The following is a 16,409-nucleotide window of genomic DNA, read 5'->3' on the forward strand; positions in this document are numbered from 1 at the left end:
CCTGGTTTTCTTATGTTGGTGTTGGATATCCAAACTAAGGTTCTCAAGCTTCTGTGGCAAAGGCTTTACCAATGAGCCATCTTCCCAGCCATTTAACATTCTTTTTTTTTTTCATAAAGATTTAGAGTATGTTTTACCCTTCACTAAATCATAATGCTAAACCTTAAGAGATATAGAAAAGCCTTTATTTCTGTGCTCTTGGAGACTTCCATTTAGTAGAAGACACATAGAGTGTTGGGCAGGAGAAAGAAGCCAAGTGGGGGAATCACTGAGTCACCCCAGCCTCCTGGCAGGCACCTAATTCCAGGGATGAAAATCACAGATGAGTAACCCCAGCAACACTTTGTGCACTCATTGAGTCCTGCCAGAATTTCTGACCTGTAGAACTGTGAGCAGCAAAGTGACTGCTGATTTAGCCCACCACACTTCAAACAGTGGGCTACAAAACACATGGAATATCATAAAAACAAGCATTAGAAGGCAAAAAGGCAGAAATTTCTTAGAGGCTTCAAATGTCTGTTTTAATATTTTGTTAAATTGTGAATACTTCAATGTTCAGTCTCACCAAGACCCTAGAATATATTAGACTACAATGACTTATCTCAGGCTCACAGAGAATGAAAGATAACATGCATTATCTAGTCATCCCCACCAACAGATAGTGCCTCCGGGTAGACCAGATGTTCCACAGAAGGGCATCAAGCCTTCTTTTGTAGAAAAGTGACTTGGAGAACAATTGATAATTAAAAGATTTCTTTGTGAAATGGCCCTAGAACAAGTGAACTTAAGGAGTAAAGTATCTCAAAGGTTCTAGCTATGGTTAGCCCCTGAAGATGCTATTAAACATCCTAAAAGGAACAGAGCTGTCTTCATAGCTCCCTCCCTCCTTACCACGTCCTCCAGTGTCAATGTTGTTGAAGAACCTGGCTTGTGTTCATTATTTCTAATGATTGATACCAAATTCTTATAGCACAGTCTCATTTTAACTTCTTCAAGTAAATGTAGTATGGTTCACCTATACTCCTGCATACAGGGAATGTCTTGCTCAGTGTTAGTCATTGGCAAGCATTCTTTAAAAATGATTTATTATTTTTAACATCTAATCTGTTATCTGAGTCAGTAATTCATACCCTAGAACACAGAAACAAATTACTTAGCCTAAATTTACATGTCAATGTTTTTCTTGCATCAAAAATTATGTATATATTTTTGTACCTTATATAATAACTATGTGTCACACTTTGCAAATATTTATAAACACAAAGCATCACATTTTCCCATTTGTAATGACAAGAGTTTCAACATTGACTTAAACAATTTTTTGTGTAGACCAATATCTAAGGTTCTTTAAAACAAAGGTTTTATTTTCTTACTATCTTCAAATCTGTCAGCCTTTTATATGGCAAGCACAAATCATGCTGTTGTATGATGACTCTTGGCTTCTCGGGGGCCACAGTGACTGCCCATGATACAGTTAATGCATAAAATTCCAAGGAAAGAATTCTAGATCCTCCAGATTGGATGAGAAGATGAACCCCCACTTTATCTCTCCTCCCGCATTGAGGTAATCTGCAGCATAGCCATCCAAGATGCATTAATCGTGACACTTCACAAAATACCCAAAGTACAGGTCAGAATTCAGGGTAATGTTTCCAAAAGTTCAGAACTTCATTTGTTCTTCCTCTTCCTCAACAATCAGTATCTCTACCAGGTTCACCCCCTTACATACAATTTTAGAGACTTAGCAATCAAAAAAAAATATGTTTCTCTTTGGCCAGGAATGTACATCAAGTAAATCAGCCCTTTTAAGGTAGATGGCTGGAGGCTAAGTCATGGTTAGTCACCAAGGGAGTATATGGCAATCGGAAAATCATTGAGGCTTTTCTGGAGTGTTTCTCCCTTGAAATGAGAAGAGTAATGTTTTATGTCTAGGGTTTCCACTCCTCAAATGAGATAATACAAGAACGTTCAGTGTGAGCTGTAAAATGCTCTTTAACTCCCCAAGGCAGTTTTACTATTGCTGAGATTCTGTTTGAGTACCGGACCATCTGGTCCACCCAGAATTCACTGTAAGTCATTACACTACGATGACCTGAGCCGAAGAGGTTGACTTCTTCCATCAAACCCTGCTGATGTATTCTTGGACCAGCCCCATCGAAAAGGCAGAAATTTCTCCCTCATCATTAACTCACTGTCTGAGGAGCTCATAGCTCAAAACCACATCTTAGGGATGCTGCTGGAGGGTTCTAATTAAGTGTTCTTCTGGAAGGAGGCCTTAAGACTTCTCTTGCTACTTTCTCTCCAGGCTCCTGGAAGAAAAGTAAACAAGTCAGCCAAGGCCTCACCGGACTCATGCTGGAAGGCACACTCTCCAGGAGGTTAACTGTGATTGGAAGCATGGAAGATTCACTATGTTTCCAGCCATAAGGGCAAGATCACTTTGTTTCATGTGCTAGGTAAAGAGAGGCCCAATCTTAGCCATGATGGGGCAAACTGTGAAGTATTATTCTTTTCCTAAGTACAAAGTCCTATATACCATTTGATCCTTAGAAGCTCAATTAACTGACACAGTTTGACTTTGATGATGGACAGGTGGCCAGGGGTAGAGAAAACCACTGCTGCCTCATAAGACCTCAGCAGAGCACAGTGTGGATTCATTGCACCCTTCCCCTGGCACCAGTTTCACAAAGCATGCCACAGGCAGACATGGCTAATCAACTGCAGATGACAGCCAAGAAAAGTATCTGTCATACCAGCCATGTGTGGAGCTTCCTCTAGCTATGACAGCACTTACCACACAATACAACGAGGCCCAGAGATGTATGGCACAAGATACCTAAACTCACCAGGCGAGTGGTGGCACACACCTTTAATGCCAGCACTCAGGGGATAAAGTCAGACGGATGTTCATGAGTTTGAGGCCAGCCTGGTCTACAGAGCTAGTTCTAGGACAGCCGGGACTATTGCACAGAGAAACCCTGTCTTGAAACCCCTCCCCCCAAATGATACCTAAACTCAACACCAGAACTAAAGGCACAATGAGAAATTGGCAGAGTTACGAGTCAAGAACTGTTACTGAATTTCCCAGATCTGGCTACATAGCCAAAGCAGACCTGTAGAAAGATCTATCCTCAAAGTTAATCGCAGAGAGAATGCCAAGGCAAGTGACGTTCTAGGCATGCCTGGGCTTGGTTTAGGTGGGTTCTGGGAATACCATCTTGTGGTGCTGGTGCCAGTCTGATCCGCATGAACACTCATAGGTTGGTCTACAGCATCCTCTGATCAGAACTGGATGGGAACCTCTCTTACCCATTTTTATACTATCTCCTGCAACTCCATCCACTGATTTACATTTATGGAGACCTTGATAAAACTTTTTGAATTAAATTAGGACACATTCACGGTGTCCCCTACTGCAGGATGGAAAGCAGGCACCTGTTAATGATGACAAAAGGCAACGCGACACAGTGCTGACTGTCGATTTGACACCGGTTTTTCCATTCAAAAGCCACCTTTCCTTAGGAAACATGTAACAGAAACCAGAGGACTGAGTTCCAGAGAAATGCTCTCTCGGACATGTAGCTTAGGCTCAGAAACAGAAGAGAATGGAATCAAGGGTATCCTCTCTCCTACAAGCAAGTCTCTTTTGCCTTCCTGGGGGACCCAGAACTTACTAGAAAGCCAAGAACTCAATGGTTGTTTTTCCATCAAATGGTCAGTTTCTAGGTCGCCTAGATTACTCATTCTCTCTCCAATAAGCAGAATGCTTCTTGCTTCGTCTTGCTTAAGAAAGGTGGAGGCAGTCCCCAGGGCAGGAAGCTGAGCCAGCTATTGGAGTTGTTCCTGTGGCTGATGGAAGACTCTTCAGGTTGCTTTTAAGAATCTGTCAAAGTGCTTGAGGCATGAAGACCTGAAGAACCCAGGGGTTTAGTTATTTTAATGAGTGACAGATGCTGCTGATTCCTTTGAATATATTGACTAAAGATGATACATTTGTCGATGAGACGGTGATATAGGAGCACACAGTTCGGCAATGAGATGTTACAGCTAGCAGGGTCCGTAGAAATTTCTTAAAGATTTTCTTATTTCACAGAAGAGAAAGTCGCAGCTCCAACAGAGAGCACTGATTTTCCCTGGGCTACCAGAAGGAGTGGCATAGTCAGGACCCACTATCACACTGGGTACTTCACAGTGGGAGTCTGGGGGTGAGGCTGAGATGCTAAGAGTTTGGTAGAGATCTCTCTCCTTTTCCTGGTGACCTGTTGTACCAACAGCCAAAAAAAGCTAAATAGGTAGTTTTATATTAAAAAATAAAGTGCAGCCGGGCAGTGGTGGCGCACGCCTTTAATCCCAGCACTCGGGAGGCAGAGGCAGGCAGATCTCTGTGAGTTCGAGGCCAGCCTGGTCGACAAGAGCTAGTGCCAGGACAGGAACCAAAAGCTACGGAGAAACCCTGTCTCGAAAATCCAAAAAATAAAATAAAATAAAGTGCAAAGAAGTATAAATACAAGCTTTGGCTTGTGTGGGGCTCCGTGATTGCCATTTGTTCTAGGTGACAGAAAGCTGTTTGCCTACAGACCAGGAATGCAACAAGTGTAGACTGTCAAAGGGCACACAAAGTAGCAGCCCTTGCCCCGATGGTTGCCTGCTTCTTTGCTGAATGGATTCACGGTCCTCTCAGTTACCCTAAGAAGCAGATGGGAAGATTATGAGTTCATATGTGGCAGAGCTGAGCTTCAGCAGGTTCAGGTCATCCGAACAACAGGTGCCATTCATGTCACATAGCTGGTAGATGGGAGTATTGGGAAGCAGAGCCAAGTTCCACGAAGTGCAAATAACTTGACCTACAGAAACAGATCCATGCCGCAGAAGCCTCCCAAGGGCCTAGGCCAGCCCGGGGCCCTGATTACATAAGCTAGAAATTCAGTAGCTGAAGAACAAATTGGATGAGCAAAGAGGCATCTGCATTCAGCAGCCTCCTGTGTGGGGTATGTCATATACATCTGTCTGGAGCACGGATTAATCAGGCCTCAAGACACATAGTTGGCAACCCACGAGTCCTGTTTTACAATGCTCGCTGACTCCTGATGCTTTAGTGTTCCTGGGACTGCAAATCTCAGCACTGCTCAAACACTTCTTTTGTCTTTCTGAAGATCCATTTTGACACATGTCCACATGTTTTCAACGCTCAGCCTGAACACATGTCACTTGTAAGCCCTCAGCTCACACACACACACACCCTGATTTCATTGCAATCACAATATGTGGAGACAGGCCAGAGACAAAGAGTGGCCTCTGCACTAACAATAAATAACTAAATAACGAAATGCAACAGCTCAATAAACAAAGCAGAAAATGAGGGGGTGCCTTTTCAGTCTATTGAAGAACTGGCTGTAAAATCTTTTGGAGATTATTTTACATGTGTCCTGCATTTTCTGTCCTATATTTCCAAATCAAATGCTTACTGTTCTGAGTGAATCTAGATGCCCCTGTGAGCTAGCTGAGAAAGCAAAGACCTACTGGCATCAGAAACAGACCGAGGAACGTCAGAAAACACGAGGCCAACATAAAGACATCACGCCATGTATACACAGTGCTTCACAATGCTCTAAGATCATCTATCTGTAATTGCAAGAGTGAAAATTGTAAAGAACCTATTCCATTCCACAGTGCTTTAAACATTTTTGTTTATTTCACTTGATTCTCACAACCACACTGAGAAGTGTACGTTATTATATCTTCCATACTAGAATGGAAATTGAGGCTCATAAGTTTCAAGTCACTTACACGAGACCACACAGCTAAGACACGAGAAGCTAGGATTCCAACTTATGACCCCAGGGTATGACTCACATCTGCAATAGGCCTGGAACTTGAGTTCTCTGATTTTTAGTTCCACAAAAGAGAAAAACAAGCTCAGAACAGTAACATTACTTTTGGTAAGGCCACGAAGCCAACAAGTCGTAGGAATCGAACCCAAAACTTTGACCTCAAGATTACTATCTTCTCCACGCAGACTCTTTAGAGGAGCCCACAGGAGAGTATCGGGAGGGCTGCTTTCTTTTTGTACCAAGGCCATTCAAGCCTGCCAATCAGAAGGAACTCCCGCTGGAGTGGTCCCAGCAGTGCAGGGAACTGGCCTCAGGTCATTTGTTGGAGGTAGGCAAGTAAGACACAAAAAGCAGCGATGGAGAAAACCACATTGTCTTTTGTCTGTAGCAGGCAGCTGGCAAAGCGCTGACCTTTACTAACTTCAAAGAAGGTATTTGTCCATCCCACATACACTCCGCCTCCTGGAGACTGGAAAATGTTGATTGCTCCTCTGCCCTACCCTAGCCCTGCCGTGAAGAGTAGCCATAACCGTTGTTGATTTGGTCCAGTCATGCTCCAGAAACTGTGTGAACGCCAAGCGACTTTGAGCTCCCCACAACTTGCCTGGGAAGAAAGAGTTCTACCCTTTGTAGATGAAGAAAGGGGGACCCTGATAGGGGAACTGGCTGGCCCAGCCGTTTAGCTAGGTAGCGGCAGGACTGTGAACCCCTTTTCTGCTGCACACTTTCTCTCAATATTCGTATCCAACTAGGGGAGCAGGTGTTGTGTCTCCCCCCTCCCCAGCCCTCCTGCCTCGGCATTGCAAGGCCGTTCTTCTGCTGCTCAGAATGGACAACCTGACCTTTCCCTTTCATAGTCCCTATCCAGTCTGGCAGGAGATTCCCGGATGCTATCTTGACTCATTTCTGAGATTACTGCCTCCTTGGTCAAGGTCTCCATCAGCCCTTCCTAGAGTACCAGAGAAGAATTGTCAGGTCTGTCTGCATTGACATTGCTTCCCAACAGTGTGCTCCCCACCCTCCCCGGCACCGTGTACTCAGCAAAAAGTTCCCATCAGATCGCAAGGCCACTTTCAAGGATTGCTTATTTTCTCAAAGAGAAAAGCATAGCCAACAACCATGATTCCCACGACCTAAAAGGGTGTTCCCCTAAGATCTCTGACCACCTGCTTCAGCTGGGTTTTTTTTTTGCCCTGTTCTTCCTTTCTACCATGCCAACCACTGTACCATTGCCCAAACGCACTAGTATGCTCCCAACTTAGAAATACACCTCCATCTGTTGCCTCTGCCTACAAGGTTGTTAGCCCTGCGTACCTGCAAAGTCTAATTCTCTCCCAGTGTTCAAGTTTTTACCTAAATTCGTCTCTTAGTGAGGCATATCCTAGCTGCCTGCACTTGAAATAACGATCCTTCTCCCTGAAAGGCTCTGTATCCCTCCAGCCTTGCAGCCTGCAGCATCGTGCAACATTGTATGTACAGTTAGGATGCTCAGCATCCTCCAGCCTTGTAGCATTCAGTGTCATGCAACATTGTATGTACAATTAGGATGCTCTGTATCCCCCCCAGCCTTGCAGTGTTCAGAATCATGCAACATTGTATGTACATTTCTGGAGTAACTTAAATGGGAAAACAGGGAACAAAGTGTTCCAGTAGCTAATCCTATGAGGAACATTTTCCATCAAACCGCCACATTCCACCCTCTCATCCACATAGGCTCAGGGCCCATCTCATGACACAAAATGCGTTTAGTCCAACTTCAGAAGTCTCTGTAGTCTTTAACTGTCTCAGAAGTCTAAAGTCTATTCTGAGAATCAAGGCAGTATCTTAGCTGTGACCCCCCCATAAAATAAAAAGCTTCCAACATTCGGTGGCACAAAGTGTACATTCCAAAAGGGAGGGGTTTGAGCACAGTGTGGAAATACTGTGCCAAAGCAAGGCCTACACCCAGCAGCGCAAACAACAAACCCTGTAGCTCTGCATTTGAAATCAGATGCTCTGTCCCTCCAACTTTGCTGCCTACTACCGTTTCTTGGCTTTCCTGACTCAGTATTTAGAACCTGAGCATGCCTTAGAAGATACTCCCAGAAGAAGGCAGGTGCCACAATGGGGAAGGATTTTACCTGCCTAGTTAATTGCTGTCTTTACAAAACTGAGAAATGTTCTTAGCATCTTAAGGACTTCTAAGTAGCAAGATGAGTGACTATAAATCAAAGGAGCAAGGCGAAAGGCCCGTACTCTGCTGTGAGGGAGCAAAAGACCTGTTTGAGTGTGCGGAAATGTCCCTGCAAGGAGTCCTCAAAACAAAACCTTTATGTCCTGATACACTGCTGACATCCTGCTCTACCCCAGCCTTTCCAAATGCCCCATCTAGAGGACCAAGAGTCCAGAGAACATGCTGGAAGTCTGGGGATAGCATAGATCCCTGCGTATAAAAAAGAAACAAAATTAGCTTTTGACAGCACCAGCAGAGGCCAGATTCCCCCCTCTTATGTGACTCCCAAAGTACTCCTATTTGCACCTGGTGCCATGTCAGAGGAATCGAGGTGGCAGCAAAACACCATTTGTTCCACGGAAAGGGTCTTTCTCAAGGATTGAAGCTTTCTTTAAGATTCTTAAACTGGGATTCACCAGAGGCAGAGGCAGGCCAAGATGTCTACCTTAGAATGAACTAACTACTGGCCAAGTGCAAATCAGGTATCTTTTTGGCAAGGCTGAGGACTGAACCTGAGGACCCATACATACTTGAGCTACAACTCAACCCTTGAAGCTTACTTTAATACTGATCTTATTACCTTGCTGATATATGCAAAGCAAGAGATATTTACATTCCACTAGAAATCAAGGAGGGTTCTGTGATAGCAGCCATCTGTAAGGGACTGTAGACCCACCTCCCCTAAGTAACTTCTGGATCTTCAGGTATGATCTAACTGGTAATTTCTTTGCTCAGTTCCAGTCAGATATTCTTGATACCCTTGGTGGCTTCACTAGAAACACAGGTACTTCTGTCAGGAAGTCAAAATTCCTTCCATTAGTTTTCAGAGTGACTTTTCCTGGGGACGATCCAGTTGATCTACTTGGGAAGATAGGAGACAAACAAGACTCCCATCATAAACTTAGTCGGAAGGGCACAACTTACCAAAGTACTCCAAAACCTTTACCAAGAGAACAAGCAATGGAAAACCAGGCAAAGACCTGGATCTGTAACCAGAAGGCAAAGGTTTATGTCCAAGTTCTAGACTGCCTGAAACAGAAGGACACAGGGCTCCCCAAATTGCTAAGAGATGCTATGGGATGTTTTGGACAATAAGGTGGGGGGACAACCCGAGTAAAGAAGAATTCATTAAGGGTTGATTGAAGTTGTCATTACCTTCAATTTAGTTATAGCACTTTACTGGGACTATGTGGCCAGAAGAGGTGGGTCGAGGTTTCCAGCTCTTTTTACCATAAAGGTCACAGGGCAACTAGAATCCTCTGGGCACAGTCCCGAGCAAAGCCTCTCTTTGTTTGGGTGGCATCTCTCATTTATTTATCAGCTCCCTAGGGAAGGAGCTGGTGTTGTTTGGCACTGACGGGGAGAACAATGCAGCAAGTATTTATAGCTCTGCCTGTGCACCTGCAGGGGCTTAGCTTGGCACCGACCGCTGGCAGGAACAAGAGAATGGTGTTTTCCTTCCTCTGCACCCAGCAGCGAGAAGGTACATTTGCCTGTCATTTAATTCAAAGTATGCAGAGTGAGCCATGGGTTGGATCCTACTGGATTCTGTGCCCTATGGAATACTGGGTCCTACAGGGTCCTGGGGCCCACAGGGCCGAGGGCTGGCACCAAGATGGGAGTGGAGCAGTTCAGCAAGCCTCTAACAAGTAGAAATCCAATCTTGGTTTAGCTTCTGTCTTTGTCCTCACCTTAGTAACAGGAACCTCACTCCAAAACTCAATGTCTCCTTTGAAAACCAAATGCCAGGAGTGAGGCCGAGCACACAGGGCGTTGGGGAGTTTTTATACAGCTATGTGAGGGTACGTGGTGCACAGTACATAATGCGGTCACTGTTTGTTGCTGTCGAGCCTTGTTGGAATGAAAAGACAGGCACATGTCAAACAAGACAAGCATAAGGTACTTCTGCTAAGTACTGAAGTAAGTACCATGAGGCGCTAATCTGTGTGGTACTGACAGTCTCCCTCATGCCCCAGTCATGCTGGAGGATGCCGGCAATGGAGCATCTGTGAGCATCCAGAACCGAGGGAGGACCTGGCAACTACTCAGAGCCATTTTCTCTGGGCAATGGAAAATTCCATCTCGCCACAGTCCTCCCATGCTCTCCCAGCCTATTCCTGCAGTAGAGGTCCATTTTTTGCCATAATTTGAGTTGAGGTCTTTAAGCATAGGTCTGAAGTAAGCTTTAGAGGCTATACGTAGATAACACAGAGTTCCACTCTCAGAGAACTTACAGGGATAGAAATGTTCTCTCTCTCTCTCTTTCTCTCTCATGTGTACATGTGTATTATGAAAGGTTTATGTACAGAAAAGCTCAAATTATCACTGTATATACATATTTTATACTTGTATATGTAGAGAGAGAACAGTGTAGTGATTTAAAGCAGCTATTACATGGAGAAGCCAGGACTTTGCGGGTAAGTCGTAGTGGCCCATAAAGAAATACCAAGCTTACTCTCTGGCTAAAAGATGCAGCATTCTCTATGCTTCCTGTCCATGCCCTGATTTCAAAAGATAGGGATTGTTACTCAGATGGAACAGAGAGGTATGTCTTGTCAAAGGAACTTATTCTGAAAGATTGGTTTTCAGTGCAGAGAGTAAAGACACCATGAGAATCTCTAGAAAGCAAAGCCTGAGAGCGACTTTGGGTGTGTGTGATTCAGCCAGCCACTCAAGTAGAAGCTCAGTGGTATGCTGGCCTGAAGAAGGCTGGAAGAAAAGGTAGGAGTGGCCAAGGGAGGGGCAGCTTCATGGAAATGAAGCAAGGATGGGGTGGGCTAGCTGAGAGAAACCAAAAGCTGTTGAGCCCTGTGCCTGAGGAATTTGTCTGTATTTGCATCTTTGATCATGCAAGAGTCTGGATGGGTAAATGTTCAGAGAAGTTTTGTTCTCAGCACAGAGGAGCAACAGAGCTGAGAGAAACGGGGACAGAGTCAGCCTTTTCTGAGTCAAGGTGACAAACAGCGGACTAGCAAGGAGCAGGGGAAAACAGGACATAGTTGGGAGGAGGGTGCCACCTGGCTTGATGGTTTGCCCTCTGGGTGCCGAGGGAGAGGCAGGGCAGTTGCCCCTGTAACACAAAGCATAATTCCTTCGCCTCTCGGCCTGCCTACCCTTCCCACAAGACCAGATTCTGCATGGAATGGCCAACACCTGCCCCTCTGCTTCCTCCCGCCCACCTTTTCCTCACATCCGGCAGTGTCTCCGCCCCCTCACCTGTTCAGAAATGGCTCTCTTGAAGGTCACCAAGGCCCTCTCCTGACCCAACCAGCGACTTCTTCAGCCCCATCTTAAAAACTTCAGTTTCAGTATTGTAGACTTTTTACTCTTTAAAGTTTCCCTCTGGCATGATAAAAGTGGTTCATGCCAACTTTCTGTCTGGCCCTTCTTATTCTCTCCTTCTTTTCTTTTGGGTCCCACGAAGCAGCTTCTCATGGAAAGTTCCCCTCCCCCACCCCGTGTCTTCTCTACTAGAGTAACATCTCCTGCCTCTCACTATAAACATCTCACCCCAGTGCTGGGCTCACGGGGGGACATACCAGTGAGACTTGGAAGCTCTAGGTCCTGGATGACTGAGAACCCAATATGGTTCTCCTTCAAAGGCACTTCCTCCTTACCCCCTGTTCATAGCCTCTCATTCTCCTGACACCTACACTAGAAACTTCAGAGCCAATTTAAATGCTTCTCTTCTCTCACTATTCCTACCCCAAATCCTCGTGGGTTGTTCTCTCTGCCCTGAGATCTCACATCCACTGGGACTAATGTAAATCTTGCTACAGGGCACAGCATTAGCCTCTGGGTACTCTATTACATCTTTCATTATGCACTGTCTTACATAGAACCACCAAGTCCATCTTCCTAAATAGTTCGTGTTACACAAACTCTTTTTGGCACACGTTAAATCCCTCTTCATGTTGAGGTATCATGTTCACTCCCGAGTCTGCCAGTAAAGTTTACCTTGATTCAGACAATGAAGCTAGCTATTTTCTGACCAAAACTAGCCATAGAGGTTTTGAAGGATGCAGGACATAAAGAGAAACACAGGAAGTAGTAGGGAGGGCTGTAGAAAGAGGCTCAGCCCTTTTTGTTCAAGGGAGGAGAGAGAGAAGTGGTCACTTGTCGCTTCCCTCCCACGTTTGGCCTCCATATCTGATTCCCAAGTTTTTTGATAAAAGAATAACTAGAAAAATGCTTCATGTCCATGATCTGACTTCCTTGAAAGTAAAAAAAAAAAGTTAAAGGGAAAACAGACTAGTCTGAACAGACAGATTTGAAAACCTGTATGAGCCAAAAAGTAATGTAAGACAATAATGAACGTGTTGGAACACAAAAGAAAGAATTAGTAACTTCTCAGGTTAAGTAGGAAAGGCCAAGAAAAGGATAAACGTGGGCTTACAAGATAAAGAAAGCAGGAGAACATTGCATGCAATATAAAGAAAACAACAAACACAAAAGACACCAAGGCCTGAGAGAACATGATTTGTAAGAGTGCAGCTACTGGCTGATGGCGGTAGGATGGTGGGGAGGCATGGGCTTGCAGGTCACTTGAGGAGTACAGACTTCTGCTATAGAGTAGAGCAGCCACATTAGAGTCACAGGACTGTTCGTCAAGGGACAGTGTGATGGCTTAACCTTGAGTAGAAAGGACACCAGAAGTGGACTATGGGTCAGGTCTAGAAGAGTAGCATAAGGCAGGTAGAGTGGATGTCAGCGTACGAGAGACACAAAGAACAAATGAAGCTAGTGGACACACGGAGATGCCAGATTCCCAAGAAGGCATCTGGGAGGAGAGAGAAAGTCACAACAGGGTACAGCAGGGATCATGGAGAGAAGGCAGTGCTGAGCTGAGCAGAGTGGAGGGCTCGCCTGCCATGCTGTGTCTTTGCAGCAAGTCTAAGTCTACAAGGCTGGGGCTCATAGCATACAGGTGTGAGGCCTCAAAAGCACTTCATGGTGTTGCTGGCATGCCTCAGACACTCTTCCCCTCGCACTGGGGTCAGAATGAAGAATTTCATAAAGGAAATTGTGCATCAAGGAAAGCGAGGAAGATTGTATTATAGGCCAGGACAGGGACAGTGGGCAAAATGGAAGAGGACAGCTGAGAGCTGAGGATCCTCAGAGAGCCACAAGCTTTAGCCGCTTCTAGCTTCTGGAGTCAGGCAAATAAGACACACACACACACAAAAAAAAACCCTGGGTGAAGGCTTGGGAGATAGGTGCGTAAAGTACTTGCTGAACAAGCATGAGGACCCAAGTTCAAATATCTACACCCACATAAACAAAAAGAGGATGGCCATGACAGTGAGTGCCTGTAGTCCCAGTGCCATAGAGGTAAATACAGGAAGATTCTCAGGACTGGCTAGCCAATCAGTGAGCTCCAGGCTGACAAGCCCTGTATCAAAAAGTAAGGTAGAAAAGTGATAGGAGACGACACACTAAATAGACATCTGTCCTCCACATGTTACACACATGGACACATACATGCATGCACACGGACATAAGCACACAAGACCCTCTGAGGGTTTTGACACATGCCAATTGTGCTGGCTCCTATAATTCTCGTATTAAGGAAGCTGAAGCATGAGAACCTTGAATTTAAGGCCAGTTAACGGTTTATACACCCAAGAAAAGCAACTGGGAACCACCTTTAGGAGTCACTAGCATTTACAATAAACTTATAAAGAATCTAAGAATAAAAATACTATTTAAAATCAGAACTTAAAAGCTCTAAAGTAACTATAAATTGATAAAAAATACATAAGACTTATCTAAAGAGAAACAATGAAATAATTGGTTATTGAAAAAAGCTGAGGAGAGAATTAAATCACATTTGTGAATGAGGAAAAACATATTTTTTGTTTTGTTTTGTTTGTTTCTCAGGACAGGGTTTCTGTGTATAACCACTCCAGCTGTCCTGGAACTAGCTCTTGTAGATCAGGTTGGCCTCGAACTCACAGAGATCCACCTACCTCTGCCTCCCAAGAGCTGGCATTAAGGGCATCATGCATCACCACCACCCGGTAAGGAGAAACATAATTGTAATTAATCCTCAAATAATATGTAAATATAATTTCAGAGTAAATTCTAGGTGAATGTGTTAATGTCACACTAAAATTTACATGGTATAGCTGTTTAATATGTATGTTTTTAAAAAGATGAGAGAAATACTATTTATATATCAGTAGAAAATATAAATAATAAAATTTTAGAATAAAAATAAAATATTTGTATTTATAAAATATATCATATTTTATATTCTACATGATATTAAAATATGTTGTAAGTGTAGATTGATTAAAACCAGCATGATAATGATGCAAGAACAAACACACAAAATAAACATAAGAAATGATTTGGGGATGATCTATTAATGTATTAGTTGTAGGGCCAGATACGGCAATTTCTGCCTACAATCATTCTTGGAGATAAATATTTACCTCAGCCCTGCCTTCTTCTACTCTTCAGAATGATTCTCTGTAATCTGTTCCCAGACTAAGAATTCATTTATGTATTGTAGAGCTAGACTAGAGGCCTTTGGCAAAATATCATCAATCAACAACCTTTTTGAATTATATGGTAGAATCAGGGTACATCACAGAAATCATGCTAATTACTATGACAACTCCTAGTCCCATTGAGGATGCATGACCTCTAAGAAATAGCAGCTAACAACTTGAGAGTGTCCAGTGAGCACTAGATTAACTCAGTAAGAAGTCAGGGAAGGAAATGCAAAATGGCCAGGAAGTTTTCCTTACAATGAAAAGACCTAGTAGAAAAACAACATGACCAAAAAGCATTGTATCCAAATCCTAGCTCAAACCAGCAATGCTTTCTATGATTACATGAGTAACAGACAGCCTATAATGGGGTAGAAGACCCAACTAGTCACTATATGCTACTAAATAAAATACACCCTACCAGGAATGAGTTACTTCCTTTTTAGTTGTTGGCCGACAGATACTCATAGACATTCTAGACAGTACAGTCTGTTGCCAATGCTGTTAATCACCCTCAGAACTTGACAGTAAGATCCTGTTTTGGTCAATATTCCATTGCTGTGAAGAGACACCATGACCATAAAAGAAAGCATTTAATTGGGCATTGCTTGAAGTTTCAGACTTTAGTTCATTATCCTCATGGTAGCATAGTGGCATACAAGCAGATATGGTAGCTGAGAGTTCTACATCAGTATCTGAAGGAAGCAGGAAGTGAGGGAACCCTTGGACCAGGCTTGGGCTTCTGAAACCTCAAAGCCCATCCCCAGTGACACACTTCCTTCAATAAAGCCACACCTATCACAACCAGGCCACACCCCCTAATCCCTCTAAGTATTGTCATTCCCTGATGAGTAAGTATTCAAATATACGAAACTATGGGAACCATTCTTATTCAAACTGCCATATACCTTATTGCTAAAGACATGGCATACTTGAGAAATCTAGCTTGCATTCAAACTCAGTGGATGCTTCATTTCTACTGTCTAGGTTTCATAGTGCTGGAAGTTGCCATGCATACTACCAAAGGAGAAAAATGATCATCAGACTCATCCAGCTGTGAACTCTGTGCGCTACAACAAAGATCTTCCTGGCAAGATATGTCCACTGAAGCAATAGTGGCAGGATATTATAGGAGTAACCAACTACCTTTTGATTAGATGATTAGATTTAAGACCTTCTCCAAGAGATAGAACCCATATCTTAAACTACCAATGAGGCCAAGAACCAGCAGCTAGGTGGGTCATGGGCTTAAGAAAACCTGCTATTATTCTGCCAAATAGACATAACAATAAAACTACACCTAGTCTAATGGCTTATTGGTATACCTATAGAACAGGGCATCACTCAGTCTTCACCAGAGAAGCTTTCTTCTTGCAGTAGATTAATACAGAGACCCATAACTAGCCAACATGCAGAGAAAAAGGAACTTTGTAGTGCTCAGCCTGAAATCACACTATCCCATCAAGGCTTTATCACATCTTCCCTTCAAGACTCAGAGACAATGCAAAAGAGAAGATAGGAAGATTGTAGGAGCTGTAGGAGGTCCTTCTGTATTTCTGTTGCTTTCATTGGTTTAATAGAGAGACTACCTTAGCCTTTTGATAGGTGGGCAGAATAGACAGAACAGAATGCTGGGAAGAAGGGAAGTGTGGCAGATGCCATGATTCTCCTGTCCAAGATGGACACTGGTTAGACTCATGCCAGTAAGCCACAGTCAAGTGGTGATACACATTAATAGAAATGGGTTAATTAAGATGTGAGAGTTAGCCAGTAAGAGGCTAGAGCTAATGGGCCAGGCAGTGTTTAAATGAATACAATTTCTTTATTTTATTGTATTTTATTTATTTATTTATTTATATGAATACAATT

Source organism: Microtus pennsylvanicus, chromosome 8 (genome assembly GCF_037038515.1).
Source record: "Microtus pennsylvanicus isolate mMicPen1 chromosome 8, mMicPen1.hap1, whole genome shotgun sequence".
Taxonomy (NCBI): domain Eukaryota; kingdom Metazoa; phylum Chordata; class Mammalia; order Rodentia; family Cricetidae; genus Microtus; species Microtus pennsylvanicus.